At 41.4% G+C, this 18,579-nt stretch overlaps 1 long non-coding RNA gene across 25 annotated transcripts in view; it reads left to right on the forward strand.

The window, feature by feature from the left end:
* The window catches only part of LOC144292805 (uncharacterized), a 230,447-nt gene that overhangs the window by 23,934 nt on the left and 187,934 nt on the right, over window positions 1-18,579 (forward strand). For 16 of the 25 annotated variants that reach the window (XR_013360189.1, XR_013360190.1, XR_013360174.1 and 13 more), the window contains exons 2-3: window positions 2,854-2,971; window positions 3,366-3,618. The exons of 6 other annotated variants lie outside the window; for them this stretch is intronic. This is a non-coding gene — a long non-coding RNA (uncharacterized LOC144292805). The remainder of the gene's footprint in view (window positions 1-2,853; window positions 2,972-3,365; window positions 3,619-18,579) is intronic. 3 more of the 25 variants (XR_013360178.1, XR_013360181.1, XR_013360182.1) reach the window with 1 other exon arrangement.

Genomic DNA, 18,579 nt, shown 5'->3' on the forward strand with positions numbered 1-18,579 from the left:
TATAGTTTACAGAGTGCACTTGGCTCTGTTTTCTCTTTCGATACTCCCCACATCCCTTCAGGTGGACTGACAGGTATCAATATCCCTACCACTCCGACAGATCCTCTGAGTGATGTAGTGACTTGCCCAAGGTCAAACAACTTGGATGAATGTCTGAGTCTTACGTATACATTTACCTTGATACTGAAACTGTCAAAACATCAAAATAGATGGGAGATTTTGCTGGAAGCTACTATCATTCTGCCAATAAAGCATGACTCTGTGTGCAACAGAGACTCTCGTCCAGCCAGCACTCCTTGCCTAATGAGACATTTGTCCTATATGTTTTGATGAAGTCTCAGTAGGTCTTGTACCGCTGTGTCACAGAATGCCGTTTCATATGGCTTTCTGGAAAAAATTGATGAGTGTTCAAATGGCAGAAAGCATCTGATGGAGATAAAGAGACCAGAGATTGAAAACACATGCTAAGGTCCCCGGGAATGCTGGGGTTGGGCATTCTGGGGTGTAGCAGGAATGTCAGAATCATAGGACAAATCTCTCAGCTGGCCTGTTGAGAGAGAGTTACTTCTACCCAGCTGTGTAAACGATTGTATTGGAAATGTCAGAAAAAAATGAAATTCTTTTTTGGAGGGGGGCTGTTAAAAAGACAATAGCAATATTAGAAATGCATTAGCTTTGTTGTACAGGGTCTGTTTGTGACAATAACCCTCCTTGGCACCAGCGGTCTCTTATGCACGTGGGGGTTAGAGCATTTGACAGGTTTATGATCTTCCCCATAAAACAGTTATTGCCCCTTGATTCCTAGACCATATATCACACAGTTCATAAGTTGATCTACAAGTCCTATAATATCAAATGTCTGTTCTGATCAGCCCTTTGGTCCTTTAAATGTTTGTATGATTTTCTTTGACAGAGTTTGGTGTAGTGTTTTCTGGGTGTTGGAGGCTGGCGGGGTGATGGGGGTGAGGTGGCTCCAAAAAACCTGTGAGGATTGACAGGCAGATTTAGAGGCCACCGAGCAAAACCACTGGGTTATACCTGACAGACGCACTGTAACAAAATGTAGGCTGTCACTGTTTCGGTTCTGACAGCTTCCCAGGAGAAGACACAGTGCTATGCCAAAAGTATTTCCATGGTGATGTGTAGATTGCAAGGCCTGTGTGCTGTGAACTTGTGCTCATTAAGGGTGAAAAAGAAATTTCTAAAAGCTATTAGCTTGTGTCGACTCTCATGTAACCAGATTGCCAGGTACTTCACTTCATGATGCACAAAACCATACAAGGCATGCATTGAAAGTCAGGCCAGGAGAAGATCTCGGGGACATTGGATTTAAAAATCTTTTGAAGCCAAAGACTTGGAATTCTGTTGCAGACGTCGTTTTGCTGTACCATGCCCGTGTTTTATCATTCCTTCATTCATTCATCTTTTCATACAAAAAAAATTACTGATAAGTTTGTAATTAGAGGGAGCCTATATTATTCGTTTGTTAGGATGAATAAATGTCACTAGACAGGGATACACCAGTATGCAATATTTAGTATCCTCCTTGCTCAGAGTAACAGGAAATGCAGTCTTTTCTCTGAGAATGTTCTCATGATGGATACAAGAAGCCTGGGGTGCTAAGTGGTTGCAGATGGTGAGCCTTGGCTCTGTCTTTCTCTTCAAAGGCCTGCTCTTTATTGGTACTTCATGAAAGGCTGCCTCCTGCATGGTCCAGTCCATAGGGATTGAGTGGAAGCTGATTTGTGACAGCGTAGAAGGAGTTAGGGGGGAAATGGTCCGGAGTATTGCTTAGATGTAGGTGCCCCATGCCAACACTGACTCAGTAGAATAGCAGTTTCTCCAGCCAGATTTTTCAATTAGCTCAACACATTGCCTGAGGACTCTAAGTGCGTATGTTGCTAGACTACATGGTCTGGGATTAGCCTCTTGGCAAATCCAGAAGCAATGTCATCCCTCACACTTATGGTGATTTTCATGTTCTTGAGAGCTTTCCTGCCAATAGGCCTTAATCAGGGACACCCTATAACCTCCCCCAAATATTTTGAGGTTTCAAAATTTTGAACCTTGAATAGAATTCAAGGCTGTTTTTTGCTCTTATGCAAACTTCACACACAGCACCACTCCTCCCCTCGACCAGTAAACTTTGAATTTTGTATTTCCGTTTGTAGGGGGAAGGGCAAAAGCTCTATCTAGCAACAGAGCTGGATTCTGTTCTCAAAACTAAAGGACAAATAGTCAAATAAACCATTCTTCACACATAGGCATCTGCCTGTGTCTATTTTGTGCTGGACATTCTGTGAGGACTCAGCGGTTTAAATAAAGTTTTTTTTTTTCAACACAGCCACACCCATTCATTTATTGTTACTTATGGCTACTTTTGCCCTAGCAACAGAGTGGAACAGTTGAGAGAAGGCCCATGTGTTCTGCAAAGCCCAAAATATTTACTCTTTGACCCTTTACAGAAAAAACAAACAAACAAACAAACAAACAAAACATATGGACCTCTGAGTAAAGATTATAGGCACTAAGGAAAGTCAGTTATGTGGCAATAACTAAAAGTCCTTTTCAGTATGACTGATGGACTCAAATTGGATTTTTCCTCTCCTTATCGTGGAAAATCATCTTGTTTTCTGTGTTGTCACCAAATTTCTCATGTTCATATGGATGGACATCTACATGGTAGGCAGTTGTGCAGAAGTTGTGGTGGGAGGGTGCAACTGGAGGGTTGTACAATTGAAGGCTATGGGTTTCAAGGAGCAGGCTTAGCTTTGGTTCTTACACACCAGTGTGGTCTTCCGGTGGGTGGTTGGTAAATCACTATTGCTTCTCTCACATGCCTCCTGCTACCAGGCTGCCCTTTCTGCTCAACCTTGGAATTTCCTGGATATTCCTGCATGCCATCATCTCCAGGGTTCATGCCTGGTGGAGAGGACATCCCTGGATGCTGCTTCGGTGTTCTATCTGATTGGTTGGTATCCGAGCCACCCTACACACCCTGGAGTTCTTGCTCCAGAGCTCTCCCATAAAAGCCTCCCGGGACCACACAATTCTATACCTTGTTTTCTCCCACTACACAGTCTTAGCTCCAGATCTGGGGTGGATACTACTGGGGGCTGCCTTTGTGCCCGCCAGCTGGCCTGGCTGGCTCCTGTCCCCTGGCTCTTGTCCCTTGGCTTCTGCTGCTATGTTTCCTTTATGCCAGAGCAAGCCTCGACCTTGGTAGGGGAGGTAGACGGCATGGCAGGGATGCTTTACACCTTGACAAGCAAATATCACTGGTGGTGGAGCCCAGGTATATTGCAGTGGTCCGCTGCAGTGAAGGGTGCTCTACCCTGGAGTCACCGTTGTGTTTTTGCTTGCAGGAACTACAATATCTATGGGATTTGGGACCTGAGAGACTTGGAGAAACAGGAAGAATGGGGGTGGGAGTGTGACCAAAATAGTGGACATTGCAGCAATGGCCAGACACTGCAGGCTTCCTTGCACCCGGGGTACTCCTGAGATAAAGAGGAAGGTGGGGATGACTGGAGTCGTGAGGGATGAATCGCATTTCCATTTAGTTACTTAACTCTTTGAAAATCTGTGGAATACCCACCTATCGTGAGTACCAACTATGTTCATTTTAATAAATGTGAGAGCTAATGTTCACATGAGGCTTTACTCCCAGGCACCATGTATGGTGACTTATTTGAGTCCTGTAATAACCATCATAATCCCCATTTAACAGATGAGGAAACTGAAGACATTCATAACAAGTGTAGGATAGTGAGGATTCAAGCACACAAGCCGGGAGGCTTAGATTTGACCTAATTAACTATGACAAGCCACCAAATGATTTCTGTTGTGACTTAGTTGATTATAGAGTAATTGAGTACAGAGAATATTTAGACATTCTTATAAGAACTAGCAAAAAAATTGGGATGTAATTGCTGTTACTTGAGCAGAAGCTGAGAGGTTTTGGTGCCATAAATAACACATTACTGTTGGTAAGAGAAGTTCACAATTTAAGACTACAAATGACCCAATGGTTGTCAACTTAGAAGAGTTTGCTTATGGGTTTTCTGTCAAATGGTGACTTAGATGGGCTCAGGCCAGTGCCAGCTAGTAACAGCTCCACCCAACAAAGGAGAACACCAATAATTTATAATATCGGGGGAAAATATTAATCAGCAAACAGCAGTTGTCACAACTTACCAACTCAGTAACTGGTTCCATAAATATATACGGTTTAGTTTATTTAGAGACAAAATTGGAACAGAGGAGAGGTTTTCATTTTTGATTTATATATTTATTTCTCTACACAGGATATTAGATATGTTAAATATAGCTGATACTGTAATTACATAATGAAATAAATCAAATAGTTAAGGAGACTGATGGTTGTGAAAAATGCATCATAAATTGTAACGTGCCCATAAATTGTAATGGGAAGCATTAATGTGTTATTTTACACATGCACATATATTTTTAAAAAGCAATGCTAAAGGTGGTTAGAAATATGCTCTGGATTTAGCACTGGGGCTGGGAGTCAATAGTTCTCCCCTATAAAATAATTGAATCTATGTGGTAGCTCAATTGTGTGTAGAAATGTACTTATTAAGGCGGTAGAACACAGCGATAAGAGCGTGCATTTTGAAGTCATAGGGATCTGGGATTTATTTACCTCGAGTCTAATCTTTGCAAACTTGGCAATTTCTGAGCCCGTTTTCATGCTTGCAAAATGTGGGCAAAACTTCTACGACCTTACCAATTAGGAATATAATGCTCCTATCAGTGCCCTCAGTATATTGATAAATATCACGAATTTATTCTTGACATCTCTCATTTCTCCTTTATGCTTTCAAGAACTTGGTCTCAGGTTCTTCATTTATTTTAAATATTTCTCATTTTTTTTTTAATTACAAAATATGTAGTCATATAGAAAACTTGGAAGGCACAGAGAAACAAAGAACAAAATCAGTGCTTATTTCTTTCATCCCTACAGAGAATGATTATTAATTTTCCCAGTCTTTTTATGCATAAATATACCTTCTTAAGAAATATTCCATATTTTCTCTTATAACCTGCTTCTTTCCCCTGAATTTATAGTGAACATTTTCCCTCTGTCATTAAATATGCTACAACATTTAAATGGCTATATGCTGTGTGAAAAGTAAAAGCCAAGGACTTTTTGACTTGCAAACCAAATCTCCAATGACTTTTGGCTTTGTTTGGTTGTGTTTTGTGTTTTGGTGGGTGGGTGGGAGAAGGTATGAATTGTTTTTAGGTTATGTTTCTCATATTTGTTTCCCCTAATTATGGTTCACAGAGTTTGAAAGACGTGACTCAATCCATACCTTGTGCATGACAATGACAGGCTTTAGTAGCACAACCCTCTCAGGGAATTCATTGCCTGCCAAGACCTAGAACTATAAGATTTACTCGTGCTGGAGAATTTGCTATCAACAGGAGTCACATGAAAGGCATAAAGTTACTGTCTTTCATTTATTCTGTGTTGGGGTGCCTGCCTTCCACTCTGCACCAGCCACCTCTGGTTGCCTGAAATATGCAAACCAGCAAGTGACAAATGCTTTTCGGAAAGGTACGATTGCATTCAAATTGAAAATGGAGGAAGTTGATCAAAGAAGAAAGAAAGAAAGGCATTAAAAATTAATCATCCTAGGGCCATAAAGTCAGCTGTAAACCCTTAGCAATAAAAAATTAAATGAAGAAGTTAATGTTTTAAGCAGAGATTTAAATTTTCCAGGGGGGATCTTGACAGCTGCAACCGATCTGGGAGCTGGCAAGATTTATAGGGGAAGCCCAAGCATCTCGTCCCACCAGAGGCTTCAGAAAGCATAAAACAGCCATCAAATAAAACATCATTTATATTATTTAGTATCATTGTGAAAAACCTTGGCCGTAAAAGGAAATGGCACTTTTGACTGACCGAGAATATTGTTCTATTCAGGACAGATTAAAATGGGGAAAGTGCAGGAATGTTAAAAAAAAAAAAAAAAATCATTACTGCAAAAAGCCCAGAGGAAGTATTACAGAAATATACTTTATTAGCGAGTTGTATGACTCTAAGTAATAATATTTATCTATCTTTCTAGTTCAAACACCAAAACCTAAGCCTATACTTGGAATCACCCATTTATTGGCGGTTTGTCTCGGGGTGGGCTTAATGAACGGTCAGGTCTTCAGACTCCAAACGGAAAGTTGAACCAGGGTGATTACAGTTTCTGAACAAAGTTGGCACATGTTTTAGGATTTTTCTGACAAAGTTAAAAATTGGGCCTGGTCTAATGTCATTATAAAGACATTATAACATAGTGGTTAAGAGAATTGGTTTTGGCAGCAAGGAGATCCCTCCTCAAATCTTGGCTGTGCCACTTACAGCAAAACCTTGGAGAAATCACTTCTCCTCTTTGAGCCTTAGTTTCTCCATCTCTACAATGGGCATGGAAATAATAGTATTCCCTTCACAGGGTGGTGGTTACGAGAATTAATTTCGGTATTAAATATTAAGCATTTAGCATAGACCTGGTACTTAGTAAACCTGCAGTAAACAGCAGCTTCTTACACTATTTTCTTGCTAGATAATCACGTGGAGGTCAGATAAATGTGTGGGAATGATTGGAAGACAGCCTGGATGGCTCGTCGTATCCTGGCCTTGGAACTCCTGGTGACTGCTGTCTTACGGCGTGAAGATTTCTGGTCTCTTCCTGTAGATTCTTGAAGACTTCAGGGGTCTCTTCACGGCGTTTTTGGTTCCTTGTTGCCCAGCGTAGAGGGCCTGTTGGTGTGGGCATGACGTGTATACGTTCCGACTTGTCTCTAGGTTCTGGCCAGCCTTAGGGCACAGAGTATTCACCAGGATGATCTGAGAAGGGTCTTTTCTTCCAGCTCATGTTGCGTGGCTTTACCCACAGAAGTATGTTGCCAATGCTTAACAACTCTAGGAGGGAAAGTTCCAGCTGTTGAGAGGAATTAGCGCTTATTTAGCTATTTTTTAAAGCTCATTGAAGTTTATGGTGCTCTTGCTTATGCACTGACGCTGTTTCTGGGCTGTCCTGCCAATCTTCAGTTACAGGAAGCAGTTGGGACACGGAAGGATGCGGACTTCAGATTATTTGTGTGACACAAGAGAATAAGAAAGCAGTCTTTTGCAATTATTATAGTCTTTTTTATTCCCCTTGTTCTTTCACATGAATTAAGTCCAGTCGCTTTTCCTATAGAAAGCTGGCACTTGGCACATGCTCAAGACTTGCCCTGTGCCTACATTCCTCCCTCCGTCTTTCTGACTTTAGAATCACTCTTGTCCACCCTGTTACCCAAACCAGAACCCCGACTCTCGTTCCACGCTCTTCCTGCAGACTTGTGGTCAGCAAATCCTATCAATTCTGTTTTCTGAAATGCATCCACCTTCCATTACTGCTACCGCTGCCTTAGTTCAGGTGGTCAGCATCTTGTGATGTGTTTTAACAGCCTCCAGGCTCTGGTCTCCCTGTGTTCAGTCTTGATCTCTTCTAGCCGGTCATTTCCAAGACAGTCAGAATCTTCTTTCTAAAAGGCAAATATGATTGTGTCACTTCTTTGCCCAAAAACCATTCAGTGAGTCCAATTAGGTTTGGTGTACTTCCCATCCCTTCTTTCTTGGAACTGGCCTGTGCGAGAATCACACCGAATTACCTATGGCTCTCCAGTCCGTCAGACTTCTTCATGCCTTCATTCCCTCTTCCTGAAATTTGCCCCTTCACATCTCCTGTTGAGACCTCATGGAGATAGCTCATATACTTTTACTAGGACCCATTCAATGACTTTACCCTTATTCCCACATTTCCCCTCATCATCACTCAGTCATTCTGTGTTTCCAAAGTAATGAATATCTTGAGGTTATAGTACTTATAGACTGCTCTGAGCTGATGACAAGCTTATTTATCCCACTGTCATCTGGACTTAATATAAGAATGGTATCTCTTTGTGTTTGTGGCTAGGGACTTTGACATTGCATGTCGTAGATGCTAAATGATAATGGTTGAATAAGTGGATGGATGGATGGATGGATGGATGGATAAGTGAATGGGTACCCCTGTTAATTTTCTGACTCCCTGCAGCTCTGTACTCTCTGCAGTCCTCTACTGCAATCTCAGACCTGGGCCTATTTTCAGAGGCCACCACTTATCATTCATAACTTTTTCCTCCCTCACTAAAATCACCTCCTCCTTTTCTCTGCACTGATTTTAATAGCTGTTAGGGAAAAAAAAAAAACATTTGAATGTAAACCATTTTATTCTAAATTGTGAATAACCCACTCTCTCCCCAGTTTTTTATTTTTTAAATTAATTCTTATGCCTACTTTTAGTTTTAAAAAGAAGGTATAAAGATTTAGGTTTGATATCAACAAATACACTAGGCCAAAGAATATATAGCTTTGCTCTTTCATGTTACCCTTTTACTCTGAATACATCAGCCAGCCTGGTTTCACAAAAGAGCTTCCCTTTTATAAAATCCAGAGATCATATTATTATTATAACAGCAATAATAATACCTTTTCAAGAGTGCTTGCTGTTGATGGTCTACTCTGTTAAATCCTTTACATACATAATCTCATTTAGTCCTCAACAATAGCCCTGAGAGATAGGCCTCATCTTCTCCATATTGTGGTTGAGGAAACACAGATACAGAGAAGTGGAGAAGTTGAGTGACTTGCCTCAAGTCCTACAGTTAGTAAGTGGAAAGCTGGGATTTGCACCTAAGCTTTCCAAAGCCACTCACCCTGTGCCCAGAGTGGACTGCCACACCTGGCGAGTACAGTGACTTCTCAGAGAAACAGATTCAAGTGAACAGATTCAGGAAGTGGGGACTCGAGGAAGAGATGGGGAGGATCTACTGGTTCTAGACGGAATGATAATAATGATCAATAGTGATTGACATTTCTGGCGTACCGGGCACTATTAAAGAAAAACTCTTGAAGTCAAACATGAAGAGAAGAAAATGGAACTAAGAAAATTAAATTTCAAGAGTAACTTGCTCAGGGTGTTCAGTTAATTAATAATAAAGAGGGGATTTAATAAGAATTCCAACGATGAACACTCTTTATCTGTTTGATTGAAAAAACAAACCCTGAGACTCAATGTAATGTTTATTTTAATAAGGGCCTTGATAGGGGCACCTGAGTGCCTCAGTTTGTTGAGCATCTGACTCTTGATTCTCAGGGTCCTGAGATCGAGCCCCACATTGGGCCCCACACTCAGTGGGGAGTCTGTTTGAGATTCTCTCTCTCCCTCTCCCTCTGCCCTTGCACTGTCTCTCTAAAATAAATAATAAAAATCTTTATTAAAAAATGAGAGCCTTGATATTTATACATTTTATCTCTTTTATTAGAGCCATCAGAATAAAAGGTCTGCAGTTTTAAGGTTCTTTTTACTTTGGGCTGTGCAGTCTACATTGCTATTTCCCTGATCTTTCAGAGGTGTTTATATTTCTTTTTAGGAGAGAAATTCTAAGTGCTAATTCAATAGATTGCCTGTAAGTGAGACACTGGGACCTGTTGATGTGCATTTGTTCCAGTTCTCTAAACATCCTTTTATTGGTCTTGATAGACGGCTAATTCCTCACAGGCTCCATTACTTCTAACTCATACAAATGCCTTTTCTTTCTTTTCAGGGTTGTGATAGCTTTAAGGAATGAGGTCAATATTTCAAAGGCATAATTAATTTAGTATGCCTCCTCTTTCATTAGGAAGCTCATTTTCTCCTGAGCTTCTCTTTCTCAGCATATCTGCAAAGTCCTTCTCAGTCTTCTTTAATTCCTTTTGTGAGCACTGGCTCACTTTTCTTTCCTTCCTCCCTCCCTCCCTCTCTCCCTCTCTCTTCTTCCCCGCTCCCTCTCTCTATCATCTCTCCCTGCCTTCTTCTCTCCCTTCCTTCCTTCTTTCTATCCTTTCTTCCTCCCTCCCTCCCTCCTCCCTTCATTCTTTAGGTTTGTATTCTCATTCCTTGACATTCTTTAACCTGACAAATGGCGTGACTTCTTTCCACAATTTTTATTCTGTCTTCAGTGGCAATTTATTTCTTTGCGGGGAACTATGGGTCAAAACTCACTGTGGTTCCAGCTGCCTGACCTGGTGGGAATGTCCACAGGGTGAGCTGTAGACCAACTTACACTTTAGTGAGACAACAATGCAAAAGGGAAACGTGACCAGCTGGCAAGTTGAATAGCTTCTTAAAAAAAATAGTTCAAAAATTTTAATGATGATAAAATGCACATTACATAAGATTTGGCATTTTAACCATTCGTAAGTATGCAGTTCAGTAGTGTTAGTACTTAACTGTTGTATAATCAATCTCCAGAACTCCTTTCATCTTACTAAACTAAAACTCTATACTTTTAAACAACAGCCCCCATTCCCATCTCCCCCAGTCCCTGGAAACCACCATTCCACTTTCTGTCTCTGAGAATTTGACTATTTTAGGTACCTAGTATAAGTAGAATCATACAGTATTTGCCTTTCTGTGACTGTCCTTCTCTGACTGACTTATTTCAATCAGCATAATACCCTCCAGTTCCATCCACGTTAAACCAAGTGGTGAGTATTCATCCTTTCTGATGGCCAAGTAATATTCCATTGTGTATATAGACCACATCACTTTATCCATTTATCTGCTAAAGGACATTGTGGCTCCTTCCACAGTTTGGATATTGTGGACATTGCTGCTGTGAACATTGGGATGCAGGTGTCCTGCCATTTCACTACATTAGTATCTTTGGGGTAAATACCCAGCAGTACAATTGCTAGGTCATAGGGTAGTTCTATTTTTAACTTCTTGAGGACCCTCCACACTGTTTTCCAGAGTGGCTGTACCAGTTCATATTCCCACCAACAGTGCAAGAGGGTTCCCCTTTTCCCACATCCTCTCCAACATTTGTTGTTTCCTGTCTTGTTAATTCTATCCATTTTGACCAGTGTGAAGTGGTATCTCATTGTGGTTTTGATTTGTATTTCCCTGATGCCAAGTGATGTGGAGCATTTTCTCATGTGCTTGTTGGCCATGTCTATGTCTTCTCTGGTGAAATTTCTCTTCATGTCTTCTGCCCGTTTCATTACTAGATTGTTTGTTTCTTGGGTGTTGAGTTTGATAAGTTCTTTATAGATCTTGGATACTAGCCCTTTATCTGATATGTCATTTGCAAATATCTTCTCCCATTCGGTAGGTTAACTTTTAGTTTTATTAACTCTTTCTTCTTCTGTGCAGAAGCTTTTTATCCTGATTAAGTCCCAATAGTTTATTTTTGCTTTTGTCTCTTTTGCCTTCATAGATATATCTTACAAGAAGTTGCTGTGGCTAAGTTCAAAAAGGGTGTTGCCTGTGTACTTCTCTAGGATTTTGATGGATTCTTGTCTCATATTTAGGTCTTTCAACCATTTTGAGTTTATCTTTTTGTGTATCAAGTCAATTTTTATAGTGGCCATGCTGTTTTACATTACTGCCAATGCATAAGAGCTGTGCACGAGAGTTCTGATTTCTCCACATCCTCACCAACACTTGTCATTTTGTTTTGTTTTGTTTTTGATAGCAAACATCCTAATGAGTGTGAGACTGAATAGCTTATTTTAAGGAGTTTGGAAAAAATTAAAGTTTAATTTGTAATAAGAATTTCTCCCTAAGGTGTTAATCTGAGGGGAGAAAGATAGTGCATATTGCCCAGCAGCAGTTCTTGGCATCAGGTGGGAAAACTGGTCTTATTTTTTTTTTAAAGGTTTTTCCTTTTTTATTTATTTTTATTTTTTTAATAAATTAATTTTTTATTGGTGTTCAATTTACCAACATACAGAATAACACCCAGTGCTCATCCCGTCAGGTGTCCCCCTCAGTGCCCGTCACCCATTGACCCCCACCCCCCACCCTCCTCCCCTTCCACCACCCCTAGTTCGTTTCCCAGAGTTAGGAGTCTTTATGTTCTGTCTCCCTTTCTGATATTTCCCACACCTTTCTTCTCCCTTCCCTTATATTCCCTTTCACTATTATTTATATTCCCCAAATGAAGGAGAACATACACTGTTTGTCCTTCTCCAATTGACTTACTTCACTCAGCATAATACCCTCCAGTTTCATCCACGTTGAAGCAAATGGTGGGTATTTGTCATTTCTAATGGCTGAGTAATATTCCATTGTATACATAGACCACATCTTCTTTATCCATTCACCTTTCGATGGACACCAAGGCTCCTTCCACAGTTTGGCTATTGTGGACATTGCTGCTAGAAACATCGGGGTGCAGGTGTCCCGGCATTTCATTGCATCTGTATCTTTGGGGTAAATCCCCAACAGTGCAATTGCTGGGTCGTAGGGCAGGTCTATTTTTAACTCTTTGAGGAACCTCCACACAGTTTTCCAGAGTGGCTGCACCGGTTCACATTCCCACCAACAGTGTAAGAGGGTTCCCTTTTCTCCGCATCCTCTCCAACATTTGTGGTTTCCTGCCTTGTTAATTTTCCCCATTCTCACTGGTGTGAGGTGGTATCTCATTGTGGTTTTGATTTGTATTTCCCTGATGGCAAGTGAGGCAGAGCATTTTCTCATGTGCACGTTGGCCATGTCTATGTCTTCCTCTGTGAGGCCATGTCCTCTGTCTTCCTTCTTCATGTCTTTTGCCCATTTCATGATTGGATTGTTTCTTTGGTGTTGAGTTTAATAAGTTCTTTATAGATCTTGGAAACTAGCCCTTTATCTGATACGTCATTTGCAAATATCTTCTCCCATTCTGTAGGTTGTCTTTGAGTTTTGTTGACTGTATCCTTTGCTGTGCAAAAGCTTCTTATCTTGATGAAGTCCCAATAGTTCATTTTTTTTTTTTTTTTGCTTTTGTTTCTTTTGCCTTCGTGGATGTATCTTGCAAGAAGTTACTGTGGCCAAGTTCAAAAAGGGTGTTGCCTGTGTTCTCCTCTAGGATTTTGATGGAATCTTGTCTAACATTTAGATCTTTCATCCATTTTGAGTTTATCTTTGTGTATGGTGAAAGAGAGTGGTCTAGTTTCATTCTTCTGCATGTGGATGTCCAATTTTCCCAGCACCATCTATTGAAGAGACTGTCTTTCTTCCAATGGATAGTCTTTCCCCCTTTATCGAATATTAGTTGACCATAAAGTTCAGGGTCCACTTCTGGGTTCTCTATTCTGTTCCATTGATCTATGTGTCTGTTTTTGTGCCAGTACCACACTGTCTTGATGACCACAGCTTTGTAGTATAACCTGAAATCTGGCATTGTGATGCCCCCAGATATGGTTTTCTTTTTTAAAATTCCCGTGGCTATTCGGGGTCTTTTCTGATTCCACACAAATCTTAAAATAATTTGTTCTAACTCTCTGAAGAAAGTCCATGGTATTTTGATAGGGATTGCATTAAACGTGTAAATTGCCCTGGGTAACATTGACATTTTCACAATATTAATTCTGCCAATCCATGAGCATGGAATATTTTTCCATCTCTTTGTGTCTTCCTCAATTTCTTTCAGAAGTGTTCTATAGTTTTTAGGGTATAGATCCTTTACCTCTTTGGTTAGGTTTATTCCTAGGTATCTTATGCTTTTGGGTGTAATTGTAAATGGGATTGACTCCTTAATTTCTCTTTCTTCAGTCTCATTGTTAGTGTATAGAAATGCCATTGATTTCTGGGCATTGATTTTGTATCCTGCCACGCTACTGAATTGCTGTATGAGTTCTAGCAATCTTGGGGTGGAGGCTTTTGGGTTTTCTATGTAGAGTATCATCATGTCATCAGCGAGAGGGAGAGTTTGACTTCTTTGCCAATTTGAATGCCTTTAATGTCTTTTTGTTGTCTGATTGCTGAGGCTAGGACTTCCAGTACTATGTTGAATAGCAGTGGTGAGAGTGGACATCCCTGTCTTGTTCCTGATCTTAGGGGAAAGGCTCCCAGTGCTTCCCCATTGAGAATGATATTTGCTGTGGGCTTTTCGTAGATGGCTTTTAAGATGTTGAGGAATGTTCCCTCTAGCCCTACACTCTGAAGAGTTTTGATCAGGAATGGATGCTGTATTTTGTCAAATGCTTTCTCTGCATCTAATGAGAGGATCCTATGGTTCTTGGTTTTTCTCTTGCTGATATGATGAATCACATTGATTGTTTTACGGGTGTTGAACCAGCCTTGTGTCCCGGGCATAAATCCTACTTGGTCATGGTGAATAATTTTCTTAATGTACTGTTGGATCCTATTGGCTAGTATCTTGTTGAGAATTTTTGCATCCATGTTCATCAGGGATATTGGTCTGTAATTCTCCTTTTTGGTGGGGTCTTTGTCTGGTTTTGGAATTAAGGTGATGATGGCCTCATAGAACGAATTTGGAAGTACTCCATCTCTTTCTATCTTTCCAAACAGCTTTAGGAGAATAGGTATGGTTTCTTCTTTAAACGTTTGATAAAATTCCCCTGGGAAGCCATCTGGCCCTGGACTCTTGTGTCTTGGGAGGTTTTTGATGACTGCTTCAATTTCCTCCCTGGTTATTGGCCTGTTCAGGTTTTCTATTTCTTCCTGTTCCAGTTTTGGTAGTTTGTGGCTTTCCAGGAATGCGTCCATTTCTTCTAGATTGCCTAATTTATTGGCGTATAGCTGTTCATAATATGTTTTTAAAATCGTTGTATTTCCTTGGTGTTGGTGGTGATCTCTCCTTTCTCATTCATGATTTTATTAATTTGAGTCTTCTCTCTCTTCTTTTTAATAAGGTGGCTAATGGTATCTATCTTATTAATTCTTTCGAAGAACCAACTCCTGGTTCTGTTGATCTGTTCCACAGTTCTTCTGGTCTCGATTTCGTTGAGTTCTGCTCGAATTTTAATTAGCTCTCTTCTTCTGCGGGGCATAGGGTCCATCTGCTGTTTTTTCTCTAGCTCCTTTATGTGTAAGGTTAGCTTTTGTATTTGAGTTCTTTCCAGTTTTTGAATGGATGCTTGTATTGTGATGTATTTCCCCCTTAGGACTGCTTTTGCTGCATCCCAAAGATTTTGAACAGTTGTATCTTCATTCTCATTAGTTTCCATGAATCTTTTTAATTCTTCCTTAATTTCCTGCTTGACCCTTTCATCTTTTAGCAGGATGGTCCTTAACCTCCATGTGTTTGAGGTCCTTCCAAACTTCTTGTTATGATTTAGTTCTAATTTCAAGGCATTATGGTCTGAGAATATGCAGGGGACGATCCCAATCTTTTGGTATTGGTTCAGACCCAATTTGTGACCCAATATGTGGTCTATTCTGGAGAAAGTTCCATGTGCACTTGAGAAGAATGTGTATTCAGTTGAGTTTGGATGTAAAGTTCTGTAGATATCTGTGAAATCCATCTGGTCCAGTGTATCATTTAAAGCTCTCGTTTCTTTGGAGATGTTGTGGTTAGAAGACCTATCGAGGGTAGAAAGAGCTAGATTGAAGTCACCAAGTATAAGTGTATTATTATCTAAGTATTTCTTCACTTTGGTTATTAATTGGTTTAAATATTTGGCAGCTCCCACATTCGGGGCATATACATTGAGGATTGTTAAGTCCTCTTGTTGGATAGATCCTTTAAGTATGAGATAGTGTCCCTCTTCATCTCTCACTACAGTCTTCAGGGTAAATTTTAGTTTTTCTGATATAAGGATGGCTACCCCTACTTTCTTTTAAGGACCATTTGAATGGTAAATGGTTCTCCAACCTTTTATTTTCAGGTTGTAGGTGTCCTTCTGTCTAAAATGAGTCTCTTGTAGACAGCAAATAGATGGGTCCTGATTTTTTATCCAGTCTGAAACCCTGTGCCTTTTTGATGGGGTCATTAAGCCCATTCACGTTCAGAATTACTATTGACAGATATGAGTTTAGTGTCATCATATCTATTCAGTCCTTGTTTTTGTGGATTGTTCCACTGAACTTCTTAAAGGGGAATTTTAAGAGTCCCCCTTAAAATTTCTTGCAGAGCTGGTTTGGAGGTCACATATTCTTTCAGTTGCTGCCTGTCTTGAAAGCTCTTTATCCCTCCTTCCATTTTGAATGAGAACCTTGCTGGATAAAGTATTCTTGGTTGCATGTTCTTCTCATTTAGGAACCTGAATACATCCTGCCAGCCCTTTCTGGCCTGCCAGGTCTCTGTGGAGAGGTCTGCTGTTACCCTAATATTCCTCCCCATAAAATTCAGGGCTTTCTTGTCTCTTGCTGCTTTAAGGATCTTCTCTTTGTCTTTGGAATTTGCAAGCTTCACTATTAAATGTCGAGGTGTTGAATGGTTTTTATTGATTTTAGGGGGGGATCTCTCTATTTCCTGGATCTGAATGCCTGTTTCCCTTCCCAGATTAGGAAAGTTTTCAGCTAGGATTTGTTCAAATACATATTCTGGCCCTCTGTCCCTTTCGGTGCCCTTGGGAACCCCAATTAAACGTAGGTTTTTCTTCCTCAGGTCGTCGTTTATTTCCCTTAATTTCTCTTCATGGTCATTTAATTGCCTGTCTCTTTTTTCCTCAGTTTCCCTCTTTGCCATCAACTTGTCTTCTATGTCACTCACTTGTTCTTCCACCTCGTTAACCCTCGTCGTTAGGACTTCTAGTTTGGATTGCATCTCATTCAGTTGATTTTTAATTTCTGCCTGATTGGATCTAAATTCTGCAGTCATGAAGTCTCTTGAGTCCTTTATGCTTTTTTCTAGAGCCACCAGTAGCTGTATAATAGTGCCTCTGAACTGGCTTTCTGACATTGAATCCAGATTTTGTAACTCTGTGGGAGAGAGGACTGTTTCTGATTCTTTTGAGGTGAGGTTTTTCCTTCTAGTCATTTTGCTCAGTGCAGAGTGGCCAAAAACAAGTTGTATTGGGAAAAGGAGAAAAAGAGAGAGAGAGAAGGAAAGAAAAGAGAAAAAGAAAAAAGAAAAAAGGAAGAAAAAAAGGAAAAAAGAGAAGAAAAAGAGAAAGAAAAAGAAAGGTGAAAAAAAAAAGGGTGGGGGAAGCAATCAGAAATCAAAAAAAAAAAAAAAAAAAAAAAGAAAAGAAAAACCCGCGGGGGAGTATCTTCTGATTCTGTGTACTTTAAGTCCCTTGGCTTCCCCTGGAACTTGTCCGTCTAGCTGGTCTTCTGGGGGAGGGGCCTGTTGTGCTGATTTTCAGGTGTTAGCAGTTGGGGGAGCTGCTGTGCCCCTGCCTGGTGCAGGGCTCAGTGGGGGTTGTTTACCCCGTGAGGCCCCAGGAGGAACAACCCCAGTGGCTGCAGCAGCTCTGGAAACCTGGATTCAGCCCCCGCAGGAACTCCGGAGCTCTCCGTCTGCAGGGCCTGGAGGCTCCGGGCAGGGCTGCTGATCTGCTGAGCTCGGGGCAGGAGCGTCCTCACTGTCCTGGGGCCTCCCGGCCTCTGCCTGTCCCGGGGGAGGCCGGATCCTGGGCTGTGTCCCGGCGCCCTGTGCTCCGGAGCCTGTGCTGGTGGATTCGCGCTCCCGCCCCGCAGCCCCCTACGCGGAGCCTCTTCCTCTGCCCGAGCCCCTCCGAGCTGCTCCGGGTCCCCGTGCGCGCTGCAGCCCTTAGGGAGCTTGGCGAGCTCTCCCGGGGCTCAGGTGTCTGTTAGTGTCCCCGGGAGCCCGAGGGCATCCCCGCCCTCCTGGGTCCTGCTCCAACTCCTGCGAGGTTGGTGGTTGGTGCAGCTCCTGCTTCTCCGGGACGGGGCTCTCCTGTCCCGGGGACACTCGCCCCGGCCTCAGCCTGGCTCCTCATGGGGCCCTCCCCCTTGGAGGCCTTTTGTTTCTTTATTTCTTTTCCCCGTCTTCCTTCCTTGATAGAAGCACGAACTCTTCTCTAGCATTCCAGCTGGTCTCTCTTTAAATCTCAGGCCGAGTTCGTAGATTTTCAGGATGATTTGAGGGTTATCTAGGTAATTTGGTGGAGACAGGTGACTTGGGGACACTACTCTTCAGCCATCTTGCTCCTCCTCCGGAAACCTGGTCTTAGATCAAGGGATTCTGATATAATATAAGCAGATAAATCCAAGACTTAATGTTGAAATAAGGGGCTGAGAGAAAGCTGTGAAAAGGTTGGTCTCACCCACAGTTTAAATTCACAGTGAGATCTCCATCCCAGACCCAAAAGATGTATGCAGAAATCTAAGTAGGCGGCTTAGGGCTTCAGCAGAGAGGCTGCCACCAGATGGTTCTCACAGACACTGGGGGTTATGTCTACTTTCCATTTCAATTAAGTATTGGAAAACTGAGTTCAATTAAAATAAGTTAGTTTGGTAGGATCTGAGTTGAGTTTCTTGAGCCAAGTAGAAGTTTTCCCCTGATGTGGGAAGGGGGGAACATTGCAGTGTTGGTTCCATTTATGAAAGTCAAAATTCAGTGCTCCCGCGGTCTCCGGGTCCCACTTACCTACAGAAGTGAGTGAAGAGTGGAGTTACAGAAATTTGGCGAGAAAAAGCACATCTCAATTAGAAATTAAAGATTGAGAGGACTGATTGAATGAATGGCTCAAGATTGTTCCCACTGGGTCATGGTACTATATAGGTAGCCAACTCCTTTCTTTGTCTTTCTTAAATACATGACTTGAGGTTTCGCACAATGTTCTAGCTTGTTAAG

Source organism: Canis aureus, chromosome 21 (assembly GCF_053574225.1).
Source record: "Canis aureus isolate CA01 chromosome 21, VMU_Caureus_v.1.0, whole genome shotgun sequence".
NCBI classification, from domain to species: Eukaryota; Metazoa; Chordata; class Mammalia; order Carnivora; family Canidae; genus Canis; species Canis aureus.